This window comes from Fulmarus glacialis, unplaced genomic scaffold (genome assembly GCF_000690835.1).
Source record: "Fulmarus glacialis isolate BGI_N327 unplaced genomic scaffold, ASM69083v1 scaffold30603, whole genome shotgun sequence".
Taxonomy (NCBI): domain Eukaryota; kingdom Metazoa; phylum Chordata; class Aves; order Procellariiformes; family Procellariidae; genus Fulmarus; species Fulmarus glacialis.
Window position 1 is genome coordinate 17662 of NW_009201480.1, and position 8396 is coordinate 26057.

Here is an 8396-nt window from a genome sequence, read left to right on the forward strand (position 1 = left end):
TTCTCTCCGAACAGATGGAGGAGAGTGTTACCACGCTCTTTAGCAAATTATAGCTCTTGGGTAATGTAAGTTGCTGTCCCCCACCAAAAAAGGTCTAGCTGCTTGGAATCAGCAGGATGCAGAAGCCGCACGAGCCCCAGAAAGCCTGCAGCCTTCGTGTGGGTTATTTCTCTTGCAGCTGGGCTGACCTGAGAACAGCCGCCCGACCGGAGAGCCAGTTCCACCTCACCGGCTGGAGGTCAGAGCTCACGCTGGAAGAGGCAGGAGCAGGTATCTGGAGAAGCACTTCGGGGAGCGACAGCCTGGCTGCAAGGAACGTTCACTGGCAGAGACAGAAGACTCTTTAAAAAAACCCAAGCTGCTGCGGTTAAATATGGACAGAGAAGTGAATGCCGCTTGTTGTTAATGGGGGAATGTGACCAGTCTTGACCGAGGTGAAAAAGCACAGGGGGGGACACGAACTGTACTGAGTCCCTGAATTTGATCCGTTGCTAAGAAGGGTATTTTTTTTGCCTTCAGAGCATTCAGAGGTTTTTTTGACAAAGGTTTTATTCCCACATTGAAAATCCTTTTCACGTCTATCTCAACTCCAAGCTTTCTGGCTTGGTTTGTGAGGCCCCCCCCAGACCTCAGGCAAACCCACTTCCCAGCGTGCTAACCTGGCAGACCAGGTCTCATCCATGTCGATTGGAAGGAAGCAGAACTCACCACTAGCTGAATTTAGGGCGTCGCTCCTTCCATTCACATGCCGGGAACAAGAGCTGTGAGGGCTTCTGCCCACTCCAGCCCGGAGGAAGTCAGCCGTGAACAAATACTGCTGCAGATGAGTCTTTTTGGCAGGGTGATCTCATACAGCCACGTTACGAGTGAGCAGAATACCCAATACTTTTGACAGAGTGAGGAATACAAGATTTTCACCAAAATCTTTGTCACAGAATTGCATGCATAAATGCAATGCCTGACTAGAAAGAACAGATGCAGGAGGCTCCAACGGCTGCAGGGCCTGCATGGGGGAAGCAGAAGTGAAATTAATCAAAAGAATCAGGAAAAGGTAGACATTACATCGGGGAAATTAAGGGCACAAAAGCTGAAAAATAATGGCAGTGTTGATTTAGTTATTTTAGCTTCCAAATGCAGTATATGCGGTTTTTCAATGCATTTTGGTATCAGAAAAATGGCATTGTTGGTGACAGCGGATTATGGCAGCAGCGGGTAAGAGAAGGCAGATGGCTAGACACGCGATCTGTGAATGTGCCACGCGTTTGTTACCAGGCTGCCCCTGGTTGCGGGCAGCCCGGCACACGTTTCCCGCGGGAAGGCGCCTCACGCGACCTGGCGGCCCAAGGCCGCTGCCGCCAGGCGGCAGCAGGTGGCTAAAAATGAGGCAGCGGCACGCGGCGGGCGTTTGGGCGAGACCGGTCGCAAACAACCCCCAGCGAGAGCGAAACGGGGGGAGCAAGTATTTTCAAGAAGAAATGCATTCAAGGAATTAGCGACAGTCTTGAGAGGCTAACGGACTGTACTTCCCCTGTTTATTCCAGTGCCCGTAAGAACATGCTGAGCATTAATATACACATCGGTACGTACTGACAGATAGCATTTAATTCCACAAATCAAGAAATTCAAAGTTGCAGTTTCCCGTACTGAGACACACCCCAGCCATCCTGCAAATATATTTTACCCCCATGGATGTTTGAAGCAAACTTGTTTTCAGCATAGCTTTTCTTTTTTTTTTTTTCCACTATACAGGCCAAAGGAATTAAAAATACCAAAAATTCACTCAAAAGTGGTGATCTTAAACTCTGCAGTTACAGAGCTTGCGTATTACAGCACAGACATGGTGCACATTTATCTCATCAGAAAGATGCTTCTGAAAGAAGGACTTGAGTCTGGAAAGAAAGAGAAGAGCAAGGAAAAAGTTCACGGTCAAATAGAGAAACCACAATCACAAAATACATAGTTAGATCAGTGGCACAAGTGTTAACCTGTTGCAGGTGAGAAGAAACACTCTCCCCTTTAAACAAGCATCAGCCCTCATGATCACGCTGCTCAGACAAAAATGACATGCTGGCGACAGACTCATTTACCCAGCTTGAGCAAAGCAGGTGCAGCCCTGAGAATGGAGACCAGCAATAGCTGAAAACAACCGGGTGAGATGACAGCCACAAGCTGCCCAGCCACACAGTGTCAGAGGAACCAGTAAGAAGGTTGCAGCTTCACATTGCCTTTCTGTTCTGGCAACTCCAGGAAACCAGCCCTGGAGCTGAATAAAGTTGCTGAATAAAGCAGTAGTAAATTCACCTGCAGCTATCATCCCTGTCTGAGTACCAGGGCTTATCTCAGGGATCTGGGTGAATCATGCTGGAGAGCCAAACAAGACAACGGAAGAGGGTAGGTCCAGTAGATGTGAGGTTTGCTCTGCCCTGCTCCTGGGGGCCACTCTGTCAGCCCAGCAGCTTGCGTGAGCCGTGCTGGAGTGGCGAGGACAGCAAAGGAACAGCTTTGTTGGCCCATCCCCTCATGAAGACTTTCCTGCACAGCAGGACTCCCCAGATACTCTGCTTCTGTGGTCAGGAAAATCTCATCCATGCTTGGATGCAGCTAGGTGACACCTCTATTTATTAAAACGCTGCCCTTTCCCAGCAGCACAAGTCACCAGCTGGAAAATGCACTCAGCCTGGTACAGAGCACTACTACTACCTGTTACCAGGATCATCATATTATATTTTGGGTACATATTCTGATGCTGATTTGCTTTTGTAAGTGTATAGTTGAGTTACTACCAGTGCAGAAAGTAGAACCTGGCATTGCCTGACTTCTGGAAATGCATGCATATCATATCATACCCCTACCCCATTTCACACATGGCTTTCATGAGTGGGACCACAGACAGCATTTAGCCTGAAGTGAGCACCTCTGGATGTTCATATTTACATGTTTAAATACACATATCTGTTTTTAAATGCACATGATTCTCCGTTGGAATAACTGCAGTGCAGACTGTTCCAGTTTAGCTTTACATAAAAGCAAGCTGCTTGTTCAGCTCCTATGAGGTCTGACACATTTTGGCCAGTATTCTGTAGTTCAGAGTCTTTCTGAAGACATTTTGAGGGGAATTCCATTACACAGCCAGGGGAAAGAAGAACGGCAATGTGGGAAGTATGTTTTAATGCTTAAAAGGTGCTGCACTGGTTAGCTTCTTCTCTTATCCAGTTCACAGGAGGGGAAAAAAAAAAAAAAAGATAAATATCACTTTTTAGCTCTTAACTGACACAGGCTCTTCTCTGATTGCTGGCCCATAAGGATATAATTGACTACAACCCTTTTGCAATGTCATCACTCCCAAATACAAAAGCAATTAACTCTTGGAACATGGAGCACCCCACGGCACATTCCCCACATAGCCCCGGCTATGGGATGAGAGCAAAACATCCATCTGGACATCATCTGCTTCCCGTGGAGCGCCCGCGTCGCAGCGAGAGGCAGGCATGCTAAACCATCCCACATCACACCTGCAGTACGTGCAACTGGGATAAACTTTTGCGATCCTGAGAACACCTCTGTAACCCCGTGAGAGGCTCGGGATATCTAGCTTTGAGGTGCAGATTCTCTCATTGCTAGTATTAGCTGGATAAACACGTAGAAACAAGTTTATTTTATTTTTAATTCTGCAAGTAGGCCGAGTGGCAGAGCACTCTCTCCCTTCCCACACAGTGCTTCCCCTCCCTAAGCCCTCGCTGATCCCAGAAAACACTTAACAGAGCTCTCTGCAAGGCATCCCTCTCACCTAGAGCTGCAGTGCTTGCCTTTAAAAAGTCAACATTTACTTCACTGTGCCATCTGAGCCATCACAGCGTTTTAAAGCAGGAAACACCATCCTCTACCCGTGCTGTCCATTAGCTCCCAGGGACGGATTTCTGCTCCTGCACGTGACACACTTGGATTTGTTGCTGTGTGCTTCACCCGGGACTGACCTCGTGCCAAAATATGCACTTTTATTGCTTATGTTGGGATCTTTGCCAGCACACACACAGCATTTTCTTGGTAATTAGTGGAAAATACTGACTTCTGGTTCCTGGTGTGTCAGGAACTTCACCTGTCAGATGAAGTTTATTTTGCCTCCTTGGCAGGAGAGCAAGAGCTTTGCCACGTTCCTCTTGTGTTGGACAACAGGGAACTTACAAGCTTGTGTTTATAACTGACAAAACAGAAAAACAAAAACATACCCTCAACTCAAGAAACACCTTCAAAGTGATAACTAAAGCATTAAAAAAACCCCACTTTTGGAGTATGTTTTGCAGTGCGTGGTGGCTCTGGGTTCCCGCAGGAGGGGTGGGGGCTTGCAGCGGCGAGGCACGTTTGGGTGGGACTGAAGGCTGGGCAGAAGTCGGGAGGTGGTTCCCACTACTCTGACAGCCCACACTAACTTTGTACTCCGGATTGCCAAATTCCAGATTTCCCTGCTCACCAATATTTGGGATTTGACAGGAGTTCAAATCACACTCAAGACAGTTGAGGAATATCTTGGTAAACACACCACACGGCAAGGGGAGCAACGTCAGGGCAACGCAAGCAGTGCGGGAGCAAAAGCAGTACAAGTAACAGCCGCATAAGAGAAACCGGCGTTGAAACAGAGAGTAGGGTTCCAGCTTAACGATTCTTAACAAAGTCTAGTTTTCAGATTAGCCTAATTGTGAAATTCATCCTCCTAGCAGACAAAGGCCACATCTACACTGACTTGTCACACAGCCCTTGAGTTTGCATTTTGTTTTCAAGCAAACAGTCTGCATTCACATACAAAAGCTTACAGCGCGCTGAAGTGCGGCGTGCAAGTGGCCTTGTGGTGCCAGCAGCCTTTTGTGTCCAGGTGATACGTGTCATTCTGTACAGCGTCCAGCCAGTTCACTAAGAAACAAGAGGACGCTCCACGTGACCATTTTCCTTGGTCAGTTTTCCTGGCTGCTTTAGGTAATCAATTCTGAAAACTCTACGATATCTTTCCTTTCTTCTCTTTCTGTTCCCCCTGCACTTGCAGGTCACTGGTGATGTACTGGGATGGGTATTGGGAGGGATGCTACACTGCCCGCTGGCTCTCCAGGAAGGTTGTGACAGCAGCAAGAGCCTCATTTCTCTGACTGCTTCCGGTGTACTCACGTGCCAGCGTAATGAGGAAGAAAGAAAGGAAAAAAAAAAAAAAATCAACATGTCACTTTTTGGTACACAGAGCATCGGTGCCACCCAGCAGAGATCAGCTGAGAGAAGATGACATTTGCACTCTTAGGTTCTTCTCAGTATCCCTGAGAAACATATGCAGACTAAAAAGAACCAAAGAAATGAAGAGGGAGGTTTGGGCCATTTAAATCTTTTTAGGACGCAGAGGACAGCATTTCCATGTACATTGCAAACATTCACCACTAGACAGATTAGCTACCTTCCACCCCGTTACAACAGTAACACACCTACAAGAAGCGGGCAGGTGTAGGGCGGGATGCCCCACTGACACCGTGCTGGCCTCTTCAGACCGCTAAGGGAGACAGCGGTGATGGGTGCCGGTACGCCCACACCGCTGGGGATCCCTACCCACCAGCAGCGACAGTCACTTGGGAAGCTCTCAGCCGGCTCTGTCAGGTGAAGCAAAGCGTTCCGTTTGCTACCTTCACCTTCCAAAGCCTGTCTGCCTCGTCATTTGGGATACTGAAAGGACTCTGACTGGAGCCCAGGGAAGCTTTGGGCGGGGGTTAACTAGGTCAAAGCTCACTGTTGAAGTTACTCATAACAGAAGGAGACTTGGGTGTAGGTGCACTGGCAGATTAGTTTTCTGTTCTTAATTAACAAACTGACACGATGGCTTAGGAGTGAGGCTAAACCTGGTATCAGAGCTGCAGATGGAAAAGGGAACATTAGTGGGGGTTTTCCTCCCACCAGTGCAAGAGAAGGAAAATGTCAGATCCCTCCTAATGCTGGGAGAAACTTCCAACCCAAGGATGGACACAGACCACGGAACAAGCCAACCCACGCTTTCCACAGCAGTACCTCCAACTCCTTCAGCCTCCTCCACCGCCAATACCCTCACCAAGCAACACCAAGTCGCTTCTTTGCTGTAACTTCAGACCAACTCTTCTTGATTTACATTACGGAAGAGAAATTCAAAGGAAGCCACGGGCAGACCACAACTCTTCCTCCAATGAGGGGGCATGAAGGAGCTGTAGAGACTCAGCTTGCACCATATTTGAAATGATTAAGAAGGGTGAGCATCTGGATTGCTGCACATGGACTACTGTTTTGGGGTTTTTTTGAACAAGATTGAAAACCAATGTATCCACTGTATTGTAACACATTTGGAGATGATGCCTTTTCTCTGAAAGGCAAGATTATGCGTGGGTTGGGGAACTACTTCCAGGAGAATTTCACAGTTTTCTGTGGGGAAGTGATCTGCAAGTATCATTGCAACTCACCTAGGGAACAGCTTGCGACAGATGCTACAACTCCTCCACAGGTATTTGATTATTGGCTTCTGCCTACTTTCAATAAAGGTGCTCAGCTGGGCTTTGAACCTCTTTTTTTGTGAGGTATCTTGTACTGCACCACGTGGGTGGTGTCTAACCCACCTTGCAGCAATCTCAGTGTACCTGAATTCCCGTAGTTTACTGGAAGATGTCATGTGAGAGTTAATTGCATGGTACAAACGACATATGTCCAACATCGTGATGCTGGAGAACATGAAAGGGGATAAAAGAACAAAAAGCAATTAAAGGAATCTCTCCTCTTCCCCTTTTTGAGAACAGAGTAGGTGCTGGAGATGAGCAGTGAGCAACAGCATCGTGCTGTGCTAAGTTCTGGGTTTAGTGAGTGAGCCTTCATCACCTTATGAACATTAATCTACAAAATGAGTAATTTCAATAGTTTGGACAATCCTATTTGCATTACTGACGCAGTCAGTAATAAGGCATAAAAAAAATGGCAAAGAGAAAAAGCTTAGCATTCGAACTCTAGGCTTGATAGCAAGAAACAAAAATTACAGGCAACATCGTGTTTGAAAATGAATCCTGGTTGGCTGCCAAATGTATTTTTCAAAACAATGCCTAATTGCCTCAGGAAATGCATTAATCAAAAGCTCCCAGAGGCCCAAGAACCATTTGCTCCAATCCGCTGAGGCAGAGTAGCAATAAAGACCTGAGTAATTCAAGGAGCTACGTACGTCCTTGAGACAAAATACTTACATGAGAAATAGGAAAGAATACCTAACTAAAGGCTCTTAAACAAATTCCTTGAGCAGCTTATTGACATCACTCTTGGGAGAGATCAAATAAGAAAAAATAGTACTCTGACCATGAAACCAGCAACAGACGTTAGAGACGTTCATGAATCATGCTGTCCAAATTGCGATACAGAAGGTGGCATCAAGAAGAGTATCTCTGTGGCGTGGCCCAGATCACGCAGAGAGCAAATCAGGCCAGCATGAAGAAATGATCAGTCTATGCAAGGGCTCTGGAGAACAGTATAACCTGAAATGGCCATGACCAGAGGCAGGGGAAGAGTGTGCTGAAGAAGAGTTGGATCACTTGATGCGTGTGTAAGGCTTCCTCTTCTCAGCACATCAGCCCGAGGTCCTCGGATTCTGCTGGAGGCAGAGCTCACAGCACCCGGTGCTGCAGAGAGGGGACCCTGGGGCGGTTTGCTGGAGGTGCAACAGCAAGCCCCGCACCCAGCTCCTCACGCCCTGCTCTCAGGCACGTGTCCTCTGCGTTTCCTTACACTCCTGCTAGCACCTGACCAAAGCAGAGGCACTCTTGCCTTACATGGTTTGCTCAGCAATCGCTTTAATCCGCATTTCCTAACCCTCCTTCTCTTGCATTGCATAAGCTTTCTAGGGCTGATGTGCAGTTGCTAAGCAGTAATTTTGCATGACTAAAAAAGACATCCATGATTGCTAGGTTCACTAAATGTTTTTTTCCCTTATTGCAATATAATTATAGCTATAATAAAAACATTGCAGAACATTCATCAGCATGCAAAAATTAGGTCAGGAACAGAGCGAGTATATCATATATGCCTTTTAGAAGCCTTTCCTTCTTCCTTTGCCGTTGGAGGGGGAAGGGCAGGAAAAGTTTGGTATTGCATAAAATCGTAAATAACAGGTTTTTCCATCCTGTCAGCTAATCCGGCATAAACAGAAGTTCGCGTTCTTGTTTCAGAAGGCAGCTTGCTTCCCTCATCACAGAGCTCTCCTACAGCCTCGTCAGAGGCTCCCTGCGTCCGGCCTCAGCACGCAGCGTTTTTCCCTCTGCCCTGCAGTCTGAAGAGGGGAGGGCGACGCGTGCCTGCGGCAGGGAGCTGCGGGCGGACGCGGCCCCCCTCCAGGGAAGGAGCCTTGCACCCAGGCCGCAGGCGCGGGG